This window comes from Pteronotus mesoamericanus, unplaced genomic scaffold (assembly GCF_021234165.1).
Source record: "Pteronotus mesoamericanus isolate MK-2021 breed Mesoamerican mustached bat unplaced genomic scaffold, CSHL_Meso_final contig_557, whole genome shotgun sequence".
NCBI classification, from domain to species: domain Eukaryota; kingdom Metazoa; phylum Chordata; class Mammalia; order Chiroptera; family Mormoopidae; genus Pteronotus; species Pteronotus mesoamericanus.
The window spans coordinates 2,710,356-2,729,607 of record NW_026555200.1 but is presented as its reverse complement, the minus strand read 5'-3'; the positions used below and the strand labels follow the sequence as shown (position 1 = coordinate 2,729,607).

At 50.7% G+C, this 19,252-nt stretch overlaps 1 protein-coding gene across 1 annotated transcript in view; it reads left to right on the top strand.

Annotated features, from left to right (window-relative positions):
• Window positions 1-19,252, top strand: part of KAZN (kazrin, periplakin interacting protein) — a 389,882-nt gene that overhangs the window by 22,955 nt on the left and 347,675 nt on the right. The window lies entirely within an intron of this gene.

The window sequence follows — 19,252 nt, the reverse complement described above, 5'->3', positions numbered from 1 at the left end:
AAGCCTTCCCAGTATACTAGATTTATCCCTGATTAACAGAGTAGCCCCCTCCCATTGTGAAGCCTTGTTCTAGGCTATCCAAGGATAATGCTCTGATTGTAATTAAAACCACGGACGAAATTTCACTCCTCTCCGTGAGTGGAAAATGAACAGTTTGAAAGCAGAGGACCAAACTAATCACTTAGAGAAGTCAAAGAGATATCCCGAAAAAGCCCCGAAGAGGCTTGACTTATAATTAGCAGCTAAAAGATTTCCAGTGATATTTCATCAATCGTTGTTTAAAAAAAAAAAAACAACTTTGAGATTATTTTGACAAGAGAGAGTTTTGACTGAAGTTGGGGGAAGCTAAAAGCGTTACTTTAAAATGTAATTATGTGAAATTTCAATTATCATCCTCCCTTTCAAAAGTCTCTCAATTCAGCAGGCAATTAAGTGCAGAGAGGTTGGCGCGGCATAGAGTGCGATTTCTTCCCAGGGACGGACACACTCGGGATAATGGACTGTTTCCAGCTCCTTGGAACGGAGGGGACGTGGGGGAGGGAGTCGGCCACTCGGACCAGCCAAGGGATCCAGATGCTGCCAGCAACTCTCCTTTTCCCCTGGCTGCACCCGTACCGATACCTGGGCACCTACTGGTTTTTCACCTGTCAGGGGCCCTGCGAGATTCTGAGCGGTATTTGATATGCTGTCGATTTAGATCCAGATGCGATGCTGTTGTCCTCTGCGTGCAGACTTGAGCCAGCGGAGCTGGCATACAGAGCACAGAAGAATTCTTTTCTTCCCGACGTGGACAATTAAGGCATCGGCCAAGTGGGCTGTGCCCTGCGGGGAGAGTGCAAGCGCCATTAGAGGCCTTTCATTCTGCCCTATTCCTCTCGTGCCGTTTGTACGCGTTACACTGAATTAATGCCTTCTGGCTGTCAATCAAATGGCACCATTATTTAAATTCACCCGAGTTTAGATCCTGACATATTCACTAAGTGCTAAGCAAGGATGGAAATGCGAAGCTCCAGCCATTAGCCAGTGAAGCTAGTCATCACCATAACAGCTTGCTTTTGTGGCACCTTTAGCGGCTCATTCCAGCAGAAGCCACATTATTTATAGATTCTCACAACGTGCCACTGTGCTGTTTAGTATGACCATTTGGCAGGTAAGAAAGTAGAGGTGCAGACGGGTCAGGCGACTTGCCCAGGGACACTGGGGGTCCCTGCGATGGCCTGGCCCTGCTCTCCAGGACTGCCATCCTGGCTGGGGGTCTTAGCATCTCTTTCCACTGGTCCCCCTGCAACAGCGCCCCCCCGCCACAGCCCCTTCCAGCCTCTCGTCACGTCCGCTCTCTCCAAGCTGCAGCCCAAGCAGGCTTTCTAAAATGCAGGTCTTTCTGTGGGATTCCGCTTCTGGAAACCCTCCATATGGCTCTTCATGGTTCAGGATCCAGCCTGGCCCCTTACTGTGGCTCCTTAGGGGCCGACTGTACGGCCCCCTTCCCTGCTTTCATTTCAGGCCATCATCCCATAGAGCCTGCATTCCAGCCACACCGCATCTCGCAGCATCTCACCGCTGCTGATGCTTCCTGCAGCCAGCCCTCTCCCCGTCCTCCGCTCAGAAAACCTCCACTGGCCCTTCAGCGCCACTTCCGGGAAGCCTTCCAAACTCTGCAGAGACTGCGCTCTTACTGTGTGTCCCCATAGCACCCGCTAGTCTCTTATCGTGCCTCTTCGTAAATATATACTGAGCACCTGCTATGTTCCAGGGGCTGTTAGAGGCTCTGTGGATAAAGTAGTGGACAGACGGACGAGTGGGAGAAGGAGACGGTAGACAAGCGTGTCTGTAATGTGGCAGGCGATGCTAAGGGCAATAGCCTGCTGAGGGGGAACGGTGAGGGTGGAGTGGGGACGAGTCTAGATGGGAGTCACAGAAGGCCCTGAACAGAGAGCCAGAAAGAAGTGAAGGAGCGAGCCACGGGGTGGTCCAGGGACAGGCATGAAGCAGCGGGGAGAGAAGGTGCAGGGGCCTCTGAAGCTGCAGCTGCCCGGGGCGTTGGAGGGACATCAGGAGGCCGGTGCGGCTGGAATTCAGCAAGTAGGGAGGGTCCATAAGAGCTGCGGTCAGAGGGCTAGCTGGACCGGAGCTGCAAACTGGGCAACAACACAGAGCCAGCAAGCTGGGAAGCCCAGCCAGAGGAGGCGTCTCTGCACAGGCCTGATGCGATCTGACTTCGACGTAAAGGACTCAGTCCTCATGCCCCTGGCATCACTAGTGACCGAATCCTCTCTCCTTCCTGCCGTCCCAGAAGCCCCGTGCAGCAGGGTCTGTGGCTGGTTTGATTGCCATTGCGTCCCAAGGGCTTAGCACAGAGCCTGCCTCCTGGAAGGTACCAAATAAATGTATGCGAAGTGGTCCCCAGCCTGGCTGGCTTCCCTGGAGACTCCATAGCCATTGACAAAGTAGAGGGACAGGTGTTCATGTTCTCTGTCGTGTGACCTGCCCCCCCCCAAAACAACCAACCAAAGGGGAGCTCCACCCCAGGCCTGAAATGTGCTGTGCAGGTGCGCCCAGGTGCACCGGGAAGAGGCTGTTCTCCAGTGACATAGTTCTCTGCTCTCCAGGCCCCAAGTCAGTGTTTGAGTTCATTGTAAATACAGACGCTGCGTCCCGTAGCTGACAACACTGTGGGCAAGGTGACCAGGAGTCCTGTCCCTTGCCTGTCAGACCTCCCTGCCCTCTCTGCCCAGGAAGGGGCAGCCTGCATCCACTCGGTAACAAATTCAGTGTCTACTCTGAAGTTGTTTCTCCCCGTGGGCTGGGGCACCCTGGTCCCGCTGCTGTGGAACCTGGCCTGCGGCTCCATGTCCCTGGGGGATTGGGTTCTGGCGGTTCTGTGTGCCATGTGTGCATACGCATTCCGTGGGTTTGTTTGAAGGGACAACCTTTTGTTGGTGGAGTAATTTTAGTTTTAGTTGGCACCCCAGACAAAGCAGTCTTTCAACACACCCGCAGCCTATAGGCAGCCAGGACTTTTTCAATGAGATTGCAAGGAAATTTGCCAAGTCGTTTGGGGCCTGTAAATTAGGCCTTGTTTAAAAATTTAGATAAAGCCCAATGTGAGAGAGAAATGCTTTCATAACACTGAACGCGAGTTCCACTGAAAACCCCTTTCAAACTAAATGGAACAGTTCTCTGGAAGCCCAGAGACATGAAATGCATCAAACGTCCAAAGAGTTTTCATTTATTGTCCCAAGTGAAACGAGGGCATTTTCTGCAGTTTAGTAGTTCAGATGCACATGTAAATGGAATTCATTTGCAAAATGCGGGGCCTGTTGGGGCATCTATTTTCACAAACCTGCCTGATTCCATTTCATCTTGGCTGCAGCCCTGCAAGGGGCGGGGACCACCACCGCCCTGGCCTCAGAGATGAAGAGGGCCAGCCCGTCAGCCGCGGTCTTGCCACCAACGTGTCGCGCTTCCACCGTTAATCCGTGCAGAGCAGTACTTTGTATTTTGAGGTATTGTCACGTCTTCAACCTTAAAGAGGCCAGTCGTTGGGCCTTCTGGAGGGGCCTCCTGGATAACCAAGGAAAGGCGCTGGCGTCCGTTTGTGAATGTCTGCTGCTGTGAAGCGTATTGTCTTTCCCTGGGAGCCTTTTGTGCCTGGGCTTGCCCTGCGCACTGCTCCTCTCTGATGGCAGCCGCCTTCCCCACAGGCAGGTCCCTCTGGTGTGCTTCTGTGAGGTTAGGTGCGAGGGACAGAAACTCCGAGTTCAACCGGCTGCAGTGGTAAGGGGCTCCGAGATGGGAAGCCTCAAAGGTTTCCAGCACTTTCCGTGCATGTCCAGCAAGGCCCGAGGACGCACCTTGGCTGAAACGACCACGCCCTGCCGCAGCTTTGCCTCTTCGGGGTTGACTCTCCGTCCACAGTGCTTTTCCCTTCCTGTCCCAGGGTGCCTGCCCCTGGCTCCGGGGTGCCTGCTTCCTCATTCGCATCCAGTGGGAAGAGCTAATGTTGTTGAGTCTTTAAGAAAGAGTCCCTGACTTAGGTCTGATTGGATCAGTTGGGTCACATGACCAGCTGCAATGCGCTCACTGAAGCAGGGCTGGAGGAGTGGAGGAGGCGGGGTTGGGGAGGAGGCTGGACAGTGCTGTGTGCTTAGACCTAAGCTGCTGCTCTGGACGCAGAACTGGAGCAAGCCCAGGGGCATGCTGTTTAATGTTTAACAACTGGCTCTCCAAGAACAGAAAAAGAGGGGGAAGTGTGCATCATTTGCCAATTCCTGTGGTGTAAATATTTCTGCCATGACGATTTCAAGCAACCAGGGCAACGCCACTGAACATGGGGCTGGAACAGAAGCACACAATTGGCTCTCAGGCCAGGACAGCACTGCGTCACTTCTCTTGTCGTCTGAAGACCACAGAGAGGGAGGATGGATCCTCAAACAAAAGCAGAGAAGGGGAAGAGACATGGATGTGGGGCTGCTCAAAGAAGCCTTCCTGAGGGTGGCCCAGGCCCAGGCTCGCTGGTGACGCTGCATTCACACTGGGCCTTCCCAGTCCAGCTAGAGGCCAGCTGCTAGTGGGCGTTGGCTGTCTCTCTGCACCACTGTGGAGGGTGGAGAGGATTTCACTCAGACTGAAACGTCCAGGGTCAGGCCGGGGCTCTCAGCCAAGCCCTTTAGCCTTTCCTAGTACCTTCAACCGTGAAAAGGTTCTAGGAATAATCTCTTTCCCAGAATCACCGTGAGGATTCAACAAGATGCCAACCGTAAAGTACTACATATGTATAAATATAAGGTGTGTTCATGATTCCTCTCACATGTATCCCCTATGTGAACCACAAATTAACACCAGTGTAGTCAGCAGACAAACCAGGAACTCTGAAGTCAGGTGGGCCTGGGTTCAAATCCTAGCCCTGCTGTTTGTGAGCCATGTGACTATAGGGAAGACACTTAACCTTTCTGAAACTTTGTTTCCTCGTCAATGAAATGAGATATAATTACCTTATCTGGAGGGGTCATTGCAAAGATTGAATGAGACAAAGCATATAAGGGCACAATGTACATCAAAGTTATTTTTAATAACAATCCATAGCTAACACGCATTGATTACCCCTCCCCCCAAATTCATTGCCCTTCTGGCAACAGGCCCCAGTTTTGGTTTGGAAACCCGTCTTTCTCTGACTTTTAGGTTATGAGGTTCATGGAATGGCCTGTACCTGCCTCCCTAGTCCTGTACCTGCCTCCCTATCCCATGCCCAGTTGTTTAAGCCAAATAGCATAGTCACATTCCCTGAGCGTTGTTAATTAGTTCAGAGGTCCAGTCAGGGTGAAGCCCAGGGATTCTGTGGAAGCTACTAGGAAGCAACTCCCTCAGCATGGGACCCGGGAGATTAAAATGGTGGAGCTGCTGCATCCATATTGCTACCATGAGGTAAGCTCCAATGTGTACAAGCCAGAAGGTGGCAGACGCTAACATAGGCTGAGCCTGCATCAAACCCCTCATCCTTGCATATTTCCTTTTCATACACCATATATTCTTTAAAAAAAAAAAATCTTAGTTTGAGCTGGAAATATCCATGAATCACAACCAGAAGAGTCCTGTTGGATACATTACACCTGGAGAAACTGAGCCTCGGAAAGGTGGTGCTGGCGGAGGAGGTCGCAGGCTGGTGGAGCAGAGACACGGGCCAGGCCCTCTGGCTCCAGATCCTGACTCCTCCCACCCCAGGGCCCCCCGGGACCTTGGGAGGACCTTTCTCAAGCTTCCAGCTGGCAGCTCTGGTACGCACCGCAGAAAGAGTGACTTTATGATTGTGCAAATCACAACTCCTCGCATCACACTGTGCCTGAGATAGAGCTCGCGCCCAGGAGCCCGCGTGCTGGGGCTGCCTGGATGCCTCCCAGGGAACCAAGCAGGGAAGACTCCCAGGCAGTCCCTCCCTCCAGTGGCCGGGAAACTTGTGGATAAAATGCACCTCTGGTGGGCCGTGTACCTGAAGCTGTCTGCTGTTTATATGAAGGTAGAAAGAAACGCAGAGAGAGGTGCCTGAGGTCAACTCTTCACATCTCACCTCAAAGTCTGGCAAGCGCCCCCAGGTCTTTAATAAATGTTATTTTGATTGGATTTAGAAGTTTGGGGAAGACAAAGTGACACATTTTCACAGTTCCTTGTCAAACCAAAGCCTGATTGCCAAAGTGAGAAGTTTAAAAAAAAAAAATGCAGGAAAGGAAGCAGCTGTGTCAAACATCTCCATGGCAACCTCAGGTTTTAGGGGTGGGGCTTCGCTGTAATTTGCATCCCCCCCCCCCAGTCGTTTACAGGTACAGCTCACTTAGCACAGCTGCCAGCTGCCTGGGGCGGAGGTGGCCTGGGGCTCCAGGAGGATGTGCACCGAGGTGGTATCAGTCAAAACATGACTCAGAGGCATGTTTTTATTTTAAGGCAAATTTTAATGAAGCATCCCTTCAAGTGGTTTCTTTGTCAGGACTTAGATGTGAATCCTTTTGTAAATAGAAGAATCCTTCTATTGGGGAAAGAATTACCCTGGTGTCTACATCAGAAAATGCTTCCATGGTAAAGTTCCAGAATTTTCCGAGAAAGTTGGACAAGCCCCGAGTGGGAGAAGCTTTCCTTTTGCGCATCTAAGTTCTGCTGATTTTCCTGCCCCACCGAAGCCACCGGTAAGAATCTCTTCCCATCTGAATGAGCCGCATTGTTCTCAGCGAGGACCAACCAAATGGCACTGAGACTCCAAGCGCCAACCTGCACAGCTCCTTTGTTGGCTTTGTCCTGTGGGCACCGCCTGCATCCCTGACCTTGACCACCGGTTTCAGTGCTCTTCTTTCAAGCTGTGCCAGACGCAGGCTGTGGCTGAACCGGAATCGAGTGATCGCCAGTCCTGGCCTGGAGGAGTAACTCCAGCTACTCCCTGTTTATGACAGCCCCCCGTTCCGGAGGGAGGACAAGATGCCCTTCCCACAGTCAGAGCTGCTTATGACACCGTGGTTGAGGGCTGACCCCCCAGAGATGTCCGTGTCCTCCCCCACAAACCCTCACGTGGCAAAAGGACCTTCGCAGATGTGAGGTGGGGACATGAGTCTGCATTGTCTGGAGGGCCCGACATCATCACAGGAATTCTTAGAAGAGGGAGGCAGGAGGTCAGAATCAGAGGACATGTGGGGACAGAGGCAGAGGTCAGAGAGGCGTCACTGCTGGAAGGGGCCCACAAGCCAAGGAACGCCGGGGGCTTCTAGAAAAAGGTAAGGACGTGGACCTCTGCCCCCGACCTCGTAGTCTCCAGAAGGAGCACAGCTATTGATTTTGGCCCCCTATGACCCATTTTTTGAACTTCTGACCTCCAGAACTGTAAGGTAATACATTGGTGTTCCTTTAAGCCAACAAGTTGGTGGTAATTTGTTACAGCAGCCACAGGAAATTAATATAGACATCCACCATATAAAGTGTTAGAATAACACACATCCTCAGCTCTCAGACTCACAGAATGTAATTCATTCTTTCTTTGATGATTCAGAAGATACTTGAGGTTCTTACGGTACCTTGGGGACACGAGTATGAAAATAAGTTCCCATTATATTAGTGCTGGTTAAGAGACAGCTTTGAATTTACAGGACGCGAAACCAGTCTGCTTTTACTAGACTGTTTTATTTTTTTAACTCGCCAAAAAAAAAAGATAATTTCGAGTGGAAAGAAAAGTGGCCCACGTGCTCACCCCAGCACCCGACAGGGTTGTGAGCTGTCCGTTCTGCCCTCCGCGACCTCGTGCCCTCCTTCCCTGCACTTGGCGGCTCTCCTCAGGGGTGTCCGACGCTGGGGGACGGGAGGCCACGTTAAATGTGGGATTTGCAGAAAGCGACCCATTCTGTTTCCGCTCTTTGCATGCCTAGTTCCTCTTACTGTCATGAGGAGTTATGGGCGTGTGTCTACGAGGCAGTGGTGCCATTTATTGTAACCCAGCCAGTGAACCAGTACCATGCTTACTCCATACCCGCACACAAACTGCTCCTTCCGAGGAAAAACTTCTCCCCTAAGGTATAGATCAAAAACCTCCCAACTCCATTTAAAAAAAAAAACCAACCAAAAACAAGCCTGGCTGATAAAAGAAGAGAGATCATGAAGAATTTTTTTTTCCTCTTTTGCTTTAAAAAATGTCCATTTTATAACCATACACGGAGAATCTGTCTTCAAAAATGGATTCTGCGTTAGCAGGAGGTTGGATATTTAGATGCCATTAAGCCTGCGGCACCATAAATAAGGCATATTATCTTTCCCAATCCCTGGTCAGTGAATCAATAGGAAAACAATAGGATGGGGAGCGCAGGCGGAACCTAGCTGCTGCCAGCTGCGGGGTGGGGGGCACCCCGCCGGCCCTTTGGGCTGTAGGTGCTGACAGCTCAGCTCCCTGCCCCCCGCCATGCTGTCCATCCAGCGTGTGCGGGGCAGGCTGGCTTTGTTCCTCAAGCCGCCATTTGTAAGGGCGCGCAGGGCAGTGGGGGCTTTCTGCTGAGCTAACTGCAGGGTCGGAGGGGGCTCCTAAAGGTCACAAAATGCGGACAAGGAAGGAAAGACATTCCCCGGGGCTGGAAAGCCCAGAGCGCCCCCAGCCCCCCTCACGTCTGCGTCAGCTAACGCTGCTTCCTCAGCAGGAGCGCGCCAGGGTTGGGTGGGCCGGGAAGTTCGCCCTTGCTTATTGTGTGCGTGAAAAAGAATGTTTAGGTCGGTGGCTCAGAAATCAGGCTGTGGGGTCCAACTGTTTAAGGTAGAACTTGGCTTTGCCTTGGGATATCGCCAGTGAACTTGGACAAGTGTCCAAACCTGCAGACGTCAGTTTCCCCACCTGTAAACTGGCCAGGACGGAGGGACAGGAACAGCGCCTGCCCCGAGGGGAGTGGGAGGGGCTGTGTACCGACCATCAGGTCGTTTGATCGGCTTGTGCTAAGTGTTCAGGAAACGTTAGCTTTGTTGGTGCTTGGTGGTCATGGGGTGCCGTGATGTGGTGGGTTAGTTTAGGGACAAGGTTCTGAAGCTCCGAAATCCTCTGTGCCCTGTCCTAGCACTAGGGCTCTGGGCTAGTCCCTTACCTGCTCTGACTGGCGTTCCCCAATCCAGCCCGAGGGGACAATGGGAGATCCCTGGCAAGTGCCCCGTCGGTGTTGGGCACCTAGTGGGAACTAAGTTGGATTTCCTTCCACTGCTCCTGTTCTTACTGCTGTCATATGTACCAGGATGTCCTTCAGTCCTCCCTGAACAATGCCCCTCGGCCAGGCCCTCTGAGGGGATTGTTGGAAAGGCCAGCCCCACCTGCACTTACGGCATCTTCATGCTTCAAGTGTAGCTGCGCATGTGTTGTAGCTGTTGTGAAATGATCTGACCAGTGGTTCTCAGCGGGGGCGATTTGCTCTTGTCTGGAGACATTTTTGGATGTCACCAGTAGGCAGAGGTGCCACTGGCCCCTAGTGGCAGGGGCCCAGGGAAGCTCCTAAACACCCGACAGGAGAGCCCCGGTCCAAATGCCGAGAAGCCTTGAGTGAGGTGGCACCGCCAGGGACATGTCCGTTCTTATCACCTTGATTTTACGGTATTTTATTCCGTCGAGGGTACCTGTTCACACTCAGCTCTATGGGCACGTGGAAACTCGTGGTGGTCAAGTAAAGTAAGGAGTAAAAATATACCCTATCCGCCACCCTTCAAAACGAGCCTCAACTAAACCATCCCAACGGGGAGAGGGCGAGCTGGGAACAGAGCCGGAAGGAGGGTGTCAGGCGGGCTCTAGACTGGTGGCCAGGACCCATTTCTCATGCTTCCTCCATGGGGTGGCTTTGGGCAAGTCAGCCCCCTCTCCGGGCTTCAGGGTTTCTCCTCTGCCAAAGGAGTGGGCTAGATGGCAGTTCCCACTCTGCTCTGGAATTCCTAACGAGAACCTTAAAATCAAACCCGATGGTCACCCCCTCTAGGTCTTGGCGGAGAGTCAGCTGAAGGTGGCGTTGTCTCTACACCGTGGCAGTGCCTGGAGCCGTGTGCGTTGGGGCTACTTGTGTGTTGGGTGTGTCTGGCTTGCGGCTGCCCCTAAACACTCTCAGAACCACGACTGTAACGACAGCAGCTGACGGTGAGCCCTCGCTGGGCACCAGCGCTATTTGAACAAAGTCCCCGCTGGCCCCACGAGGCACAGGCCTCCTTTCCGGCACCTTCAGGTGGGAAAAGAGAGGCAAGGGCAGGGTTCACTGTTGTTGATCTCAGTTGGGAGAGCTGGGCACGTGAGGGCAGAGGCTGCGCTCTCCTCCCCGAGGAAGGGGGAGAGGCTCACCCCAGGTTGTCCGAAGCCACCCCCTTCCCAGTGAGCCCAGGCCCACACCTACGGCTCCCCTTGAACAAGGAGAAGCTAAAGAATTTAATTTCCTGATGATGCTAATTATTGAGATGCAACCCCTGCTTAGGAGAGAAGAGATAAGACCAGAGGACATAGAAAGAGGAAATAGCAAGCTAATGTGTTTGCGGGGAAATCCGACCTGAAGTTCAGACATTTCACTGGAAGGCGAAACCTCAAGAGCTCCAATTTCAAAGGAGACCTCTGGAGAGGCTGGCGGACACTGCCAAGGCTTCTGAGCAGGCAGGTCGTGCAGGCTGCGGGGAGAGTCCAACCTTTCCCAACTTCCTCATTCCATTGCCAGCGGGCTGCGCTCGCTCTCTCCTCTCTCCGCTCTCTCCGTGGGTCTGGCTTCCCCAGGCCGCCGGCTGTGCGCGGGAGGTGGGCCGTGAAAATGGTTCCAGAGCATCCTGCGCAGAGGTCATCAGGAAGCCCAAGCGGTGATGAGGTGGGGACTGGCAGGGTCGCTGCCGGCGTCACCGTATCCATCCCAAGCATCGCAGCGGTAGGAGCTTTCCCGCTGGCTGCACACGGGCTGCAGCCGGGCACTGAGCTAAGATCTCTGCTCGCATTAACTCGTTTCCGCGCCACAACAACCCCAAAGAGCAGGTGGGATTGTATTCCTGAACCCACAAATGAGGGAGACTGCGGCTCGGGTATGTCGCAGGGCCTGCCGAGGTCAGGCAGCGGACGAAGGTGGAAATACAGGTGGCTTGACTCCAGAACCTGTGCATTTGGTCCCCGCCCTCCTCAGCCGTCCCCTATACAACATCGGTGCTCAGGGCTGACTGTTCGTAGAGCCACAAGGACCTTTATAAACCAGTGCACCTGGGCTCCGCCTTCCCCAGAGTCTGGTTTAATTGGCTCTGGGTGGGGCCTACGCACAGGTGTCTTTTTTAAAGTTCCTCAAGTGATTGTATGGGGAGCCAGGGTTAAGAACCACTGTCAAGTATGTGTGTGTGTGTGTGCATATTGTATGTATGTATATGTATATAGGTACATAGATATGTGTGCATACTGTATCAGTTCCTAGGGGCCATGTAACAAAGTACTGCCAACTGGATAACTTAGAACAACAGAAATTTATTCCCCTAGAGTGCGGGAGGCTGGAAGTCCAAGGTCAAAGTGCCGGCAGCGTTGGTTCCTCCTGGAGCCCTGAGGGGCCTCTGTTCCCTGCCCCACTCCCAGCTTCTGGTGTTGCCGGGTCCTTGATGTTCTGTGGCTCATAGACTCATCACTGCCACCTCTGCCTCTACATTCACATGGACTCCTCCGTGTGTCTGTGTCTCTCTGTATGTTTGTCCCTCTGCTTATAAGGACTCCGTTGGATTTAGGGCCCATCCTACTCCAGTATGACCTCATCTTAAGTAATTACATTGTAAAGACTGTTCCAAATCAGGTCCCATCTGCAGTTCCCAGTGGACATGCATTTTGGAGGGACGTTATTCGACCCACTGGGTGTGTGTATGTGTGTGCAAGTAACTGGGGTTGTGTTAAGACGTGGCTGTCCTGTGAGGGTCGGTGAGACCCTGCTGCAGCAGGAAACCACGGCGTGTGTTCACGGAAGGGGAGGCAGCAGGGAGACGGGTCCTCTCTCCAGGGCTGAGGTTGAGTGTCCCTCCTAAACAGGCCTCACATCCTCCACCCTTCTCCTCCATCCCCCGCCCCCGCCGCCACCGCTGACCCAGTCCAGACCACCATCATCTGTCACCTGCGTAAACAGCAGCAGCCTCGCGGCCTCCTGTCTTCCGTACTCTGCAGGTCTTACCCCGCCCCACTCAACCGGCAGCCAGTCTTCTAAGTGACAAGCCTGCCCATGTTCCTTCTCAGCTTCAGGCCCGTCGGTGGGTCTGGGGCCCTCTAAGGACCTTCCTCCATTTATTGTATGTCTCCAGCATCACCCAATGCTACTCCCTATTTACTTATTTTTAGAGAGAGGGGAAGGAAGAGAGAAAGAAGAGAAGGAGAGAAACATTGGTGCAAGAAAGTAACATTGATTGGTTGGTTGCCTCTCATATGTGCCCCGAGTGGATACCAAACCTGCAACCCAGGCATGCGCCCTGACTGGGAATCGAACTGGGGACCTTTTGCTTCATGGGATGATGCTCACCCCACTGAGCCACACCGGTCAGGGCTTGTATGGTCTTTCTTCAAGCCATCCTTTATGTGGCCTCTTTGCCTGGATGGCTGGACAAACACCACCCCTAACCCAGGGCCCCTGATGCTCTCCGGCAGGGGTGCAGTTCCCCAGAGGGTCCGCAGATGGGATGCAGGGGGAGGGGAGGGCCTCTCCTTCAAACCTTAGTAGGGCAAAGAGTAAACATGCCCACTGAGGTGCCTCCTGCCACTTTCTGAGCTGGAAATGAAATGACCAGCTGTAAAAATGTGACACATTATACAAACCAGCTTAATGGCTTTCTGAAACATTAAAAATTAATATTGAGCATCAACACTTTTAGTAGTCAGATGTCCCCCGTGGAGCGCCATGTCTGGAAATTGTCCCTGTAGGGGATATTGGGGGCCATGGCTATAGGCCTGTTTGGGGTGGTGTGAACACCTTGTGGAGTAGAGGCCATTTGGGCTTAGATGGCCCAGGCAAGAGGCTGAGTGGCTTCCTCTCTCCCAGTCCCCTGGTCTGTGCTCTCTCCAGCTGTTTGTACATTTCAGGTGTTTTGTTTTTACAAGCCCAGCTTGTTTCTCCTCTTTTAATTCCATAGGCAACACAGAGGGTGGGGCTGTATGTGGCCACTGGGCACTCAGACCCACTTCCTTTGACTTTATTAGCCGTCCAAGGCAAGGAGATGAGGCCTCCGCTCCCAGGGCCTGCCTGTTGCTGCCCGTGGGGAGGTCCACCTCCCTGGATCAGCCTTGAATCTTTCTGGCTTCCAGAATCTGTAATTCCTTGCTCCTCACTGTTCCATCCCAATGAGGGAAGAGAGAGGTGATGTGGAGCGATCGCCTGGGTCCTTGCTCTGTGAGGGGCCTGGTGGCTAAGCATCCCAGGTGGAAGGGCAGGGAGGGACCGTGGGCACAGCCTGGTATCAGGAAGGCAGCAAAGGTTGTTCAACAAATACTCTAGGGTTGTTGGGCCTGAGACAGCAATATTTTTTAAAACCCAATCTGTTGCTCAGCTAAGTTTAAAAACACCCCTTTACATTTTAAATAATAAAGCTCAAAATTATTCACTATGTTAAATGCTGTTTAATAAAATTATGGTCTAATGAGCTGCCTAATTTGTGCTTGCCAGGTTTCAGCCACCTGGGACCTGCTGGGATGTGCTCGGCTGCTGTAGAGTTAGTCACAGGTGGAACAAGCCTCTGCTCTGAGGTCGCAGGAGAGGTAACAAGTTGGGATTTTCACCATCCCATTAACAGCCTCTAAAATGCCTGTGCCTTTTCCTGCTAGCATGCACACAGGGTCAAAGGTCCAGAGCCGTCTGTGATACCAGAACAGTCTCTTGATGTAGCCATTAGCAGGGGGCAGGCATGGGAGAGATTCATTGTACTTGGTTTCTGTGCTGGGTGATTAATTATTTCTTGTCTTAATACTGTCCAAAAGTGTCCATCTGGTGCTTTGAAGGTTCCTGGGCAAAATCCCTAAGAGAGAAAATTTGGTGGGATCCCACCCTTCCATCTAAAGCTCGGCCCAAACAGAAAGTTTGCAACCTGTGCCTGACCCAGCAGTCGGGCTGCCCCCGGGCCTTTGCACATGCTTTTGCCTGCCTGGATAACTCTCTATCCTCACTCTCTACACCTTCACCCCTACCCTGTTCATCATATTGACGCCTATTCTTGCTTCAGGTCTCAAATTAAATGCCCCTTTGTTCAGAAAGGCTTACCGAGCTCCCAGGTCTCTGCCCTGCATCTCTGTGCAGTGGCCAGCACATTTCTGTCCGTTGCTTGGCTCTGCCCTTCTTTGAGCCGGTTGTGCTCTCAGGCAGGCTCTCTCTTTAGTGGCGAAGTGGGTATGGGTAACTGTGCACTCATATTGCCCAGATGAAGCCCAAGGTCTCATTCCCAGTGGCTGCAGCGAACATCCCAGGTCATTTCTCCACCAGGGAAGCAGCTCTACCATGAGTCCGACTGGCCAGGCCTGGGCCATGAAGCTAAGAAGGAGAATCCGTCCATCTCAAACCATAGGATTTTCTCCTAGTGGTTCACTGAGGTAGCACTACCAGAATCAGGGGGAATGCTTAGATCATTAGTGCCAAAATTAGGCGGTATCCTGGGCAGGCAGATACCCCAGACTCCCAGCGGCCCACAGGGCACATGGGTGAGTTTCCTGAGAGATCCCTGTATCTTTTTGCATCAGGTCCATCTGGATTTGCCAAGGGTGACAGAGGGTCCAAAAAAATGGAAGTCTAAGTAAAAAAAGATATTTGTTATTTTTTCCCACAAGGGCCAGAAGTGGACAGTCCAGGATTGGCCTGAGGGCTCAGCTCTACAGAGCCCTCCAGCGCGCGGTGTCTGTCGGCTCTCCACTGCGCCATCCCTATGGCATGGCCTGGATGGTGCTCCAGTGGCGACAACCCCACTCCAAGATGCAAGACAGAGGGGGCTATAGGAAGGTGCAGAGGAAGTAAAGCAACTGTTCATTCTCTTTTGACCAGAACTTGGTCATCCTTAGCGACAAGAAAAGCTAAGTGTGTCCATGAGCCACTCAAAAGTTCTGTTACACCAAAAGCATACTCCATAAAAGACAAAGTTGATAAATTAGACTTTATCAAAATTAAAAACTTTTCCTCTGTGAGAGATACTGGTAGGCGAATGAAACAGCAAGCTAATGACTCGGAGAACATATTTGCGTGTCACAGATGTGACAAAACACTTGTATCTAGAAAAAATAATGAATTCTCATGACTCAACCATAAGAAAACAACCCAATTTTTAAAATGGACAAAAGACTTGAACAGATTTATCATTGAAAATACAGGTCACATGGCAAGTAAGCCCGTAAATAGGTGTCCCTTATCATTGGTTAGTAGGGAAATGCAAATTAAAACCACAGTGAGCTAACACAACACACCTGTTAGAGCGGCTAAAATTAAAATATGGACAATACCAAATGCTGACAAAGATGCAGAGCAACTGGATCTTTATGAGAATGTGAAACAGTACAGCCACTGTACAAAGTTTGGCAGTTTCTTATAAACATCTACTTATCATGTAACTCAACAGTCTCACTCCTGGACTCTTATCCTAGAGAAATAAAAACTTACCTTCGAGCCCAGGCCAGATAGCTCAGTTGGTTAGAGCATTGTCCTGTTACACCAAAGTTGTGGGTTCTACTACCAGTCAGGGCACATACAAGAAGTAACCAGTAAGTGCATAAATAAGTGGAACAACAAATTGATATTTCTTTCTCTCTAAAACCAGATTAAAAAAAAAAAAAGACTTTCACACAAAAGCCTATACATGAATGCTTATGGCAGGTCTATTCATAATAGCTTCAAAATGGGAACAGTTCAAATGTCCATCAACAGATGAATGGATAAACAGGCTGCGGTACATCCACACAATGGAAAACTGCTCAGTAATGAGAAGTCATGACTTATCAATACATGAAACACCTTGGCTGAATCTCAAAGACATTATGCTTAGTGGGGGGAATAAAACAGTCCCAGAAGGTTACCTATTATATGACTCCATTTATAGGGCATTGGCCAGAGGACAGGGCTGTAGTGATGGAGAGGAGATGTGTGGTTGCCAAGGGTTAGGGGCGGGACCAGGGTGTGACTGTGAGGGACAGCATGGGGAGATCTTGGGTGACAGAATTGTTGTGTTTCCTGATTGTGGTGCTGGTTACATGAGTCTATTCACATGTTAAAGTTCACAGAATTGTACACCCCTCAAAAGTCAATCTCCTTGCAAAAAGTGCTTTTACTATGGTAAAAAGAGGGGATGGGGACGGGGTGGGGGACGGTAGCAATCTGATCCAACTACGTATGCCTCATTTTCCAGAACATTCCTTTTGTTGGGCCAGGGCAGGGTTTCTCAAACCCCAGAGCTGTTGACATGTGAGGCCAGATAATTCTTCGTTTTGGGGCTGACCTGTGCATCATAGGATATTTCCGTCATCCAGTCTCTACCTACTCGATGTCAGTACCATCCTGCATTTCTGGTGTGACAACCAAAAATATTTCTAGACGTTGACAGGTGTCCACAGGAACCCAGTCGCCCCTGGTTGAGAACCACTGGGTACATCTGTTTATGCACTTGCGGCTAAATAACCTCCAGCTGGTTGTTTCCTTTCTCAGAGGCCCTGTTGTGTTCTGTCTGTCTCTATCACCTGTTTTGTGACACTTGCCTGACAATTTGCAAGGTGGAAGTCACGTACACCTGAGAACAGGCCCCCCCGGGGCACAGGAGCCTCTTTGCTGAGCTTCTGCTTCTTGCAGTTTGGGGCAGCTGTGCCAAAGGCCCCGCCTTCTCCATCTCCCCTCTCTACACTCATGTCATCTCCATTTTGTCCCCATATCCATTACCTGGCAAAAGAAGACTGAGTCCCAAGTATTACTGCTTCCAAGTGGTGGGATGCTAAGCCTACACTTCAGTTCCATCCGAAGGCATAGGTCTGTCCCTCCACTCCTTTTAAAGCTCAGGGAAGCTATTCCGCTATTTGGATATAGAAGACCAGCATACTTACGTAATCGTACCCCCGGGCATACTTCTTCCTGTTGCATAAAAAAATAATGATCACAACAGCCTGCAGCCAATTGAAAAATTATGTAAAAGTGATGAAAAGAGATCCAAATCTACACACCCTCCCCTCACCCTGGAGCACCTTGGCTACATTTCTTGTTCCGCGTCCTCCCCAGGCCGGGGTGAATATCTTGGAGTCCGCCAGGTCTGTATTTCACCAGGGCTTTACTTACTCCAAAGGTGGCCTAGGAGAAGGGGCTGGAGAAGGACCAGTTCATTTCTATCTTTGACTTAGGAACCAACGATGGAGTTGACTGGGATGTCTTAAAACCAGGGGAAGACCGGGGGGAGAAGGAGTTGCTTTAGGTAAATATGACAGTGCAGGCCATCCGGAAGCTTCAGTGAACTAGTTGATGGGTCCAGGCTGGGTCTGGAGACTGAAGAGCCTTCTCATTTCTAGGGAGTTGTTGGCACGTGGGAATCAGGGCCCTGTGGTGTTCAATCGTATGTGTTTTTAAAAGACGCTATAAACCTGAGCATTTGGCCCCTTCTGATTTGTAAGTAGCACAATAACTTTAGATGGAAGTCTGTGCCCTCCCGAACTCCCAAGCTGTGACTTCTCCCCCATGCCTGCTCTCTGAAGGTCAGCTCCGCAGGGAGCCTGAGGAGGAAGCTTAGCGGGAAGTCCATTGCTGTCGCTGCTCCCGCCGTCAGCCTCCACGGGTGGCGTCTGTCCTCCCTGTGCTCACGGGGCCTTCCTCCCCCGCTGGCCTCCTCATTCCTCCTGCTGCCCCAGCGATCCAGCCAAGACGAGAGCGAGACCCCCTGCCCTCCGCTGAACTAAAGGAAGATGGAACTTCCCTGTAGGCGCTGTCTCTGTTCAGCCCTAGTCACAGCAGCACAAAAACACGCCCAAGACAAAAAGCCCGAGTGAAGGAAGCAGGGTGTGAAGTTGTACGGATGGAACGATCCCACTTATGTGGAAATCACAACTAAGAGACTGGGATTGTAAATTAGGGCAGCCACGATGGGAAGCTGTATGGAGTTTCCTCAGAACACTGGAAATAGAAGAATCATGTGACCCCACCATTCCAGCTCGGAGTAGATGCCCAAAGGAAGTGAGTTCCCTGTCTCGGAGACATCTGCACCCCCATATTCGTTGCAGAGTTATTCATAATTACTAAAGTGTGGAAGCAACCTAAGTGTCCACTGAGGGAAGAATGGATAAGAAAATGTGTTGGGGTGTGTGTGTGTGTGTGTGTGTGTGTGTGTGTGTATGGAATATTATTCGGCCATAAAAAGGAAGGAAGTCCTACCATTTATGATTACCTAGGTAGACCTTGAGGGCATTATGCTAAGTGAAATAAGTCAGACAGAAAGGCAAGTACTCTATCATCTCACTTATATGTGGAATCTGAAAATACCAAACTGGTAGAAACAGACAGACAGGTGGTTGCCAGAGGCAGGCAGAGGGGGTGGGCGGAGGGGGATGCACGAAGGTGGCCAAATGATCCAGACTTCCAGTTATAAGATAAATACCGTATTTTGCTGTATATAATGTGTACCCACGCTTTGTGTGCATTATACATGGGATTTTTATATCCATTATTATACCCATGGTATGTAATCATTATACCTATGTATAATGTGTATCCTTATTTTTCCCTCAAAAATGTGGGCAAAACTGTGTGCATTATCCATAGCAAAATATGGTAAGTCCTGGGAATCTAAGGTACAGCATAGGAATTATAGCTAATAATAGTGTATTGTATGCTTAAAAGTTGCTAAGATAGTAAATCTTAAAAGTTCTCATCACAAAAAGAATTTGTTACTATGTGAGGTGGTTGATGTTAACTAGACTTATTGTGGTGATCATTTTGCAGTATGAACACATATCAAATCATTATAGTGTACATTTTAAACTAATACAATGCTACGCATCAATTATACATAGAAAAAAAGACTAGAAGGAAACATGGCAAAATATTGATAATGGTTAGCCATGGGCATGGGAATGGAGGTTATTTTTTCCCGGTCAACTTTCTTGTTTTTTTCACGCTGGGATGTGCTATTTCTAATTTATAATGGAAAACATTTTTTAAAGGAAATCTTATTAAGTGAGAAACATAAAGAAGAGAGGAAGTTCAATCATGACACTTGGGGAGTGTTGACTCTTTGATAGATAGCCACAGGTTTATTTAATGTACCCAACCGTAGGACATCTGATCTTGGC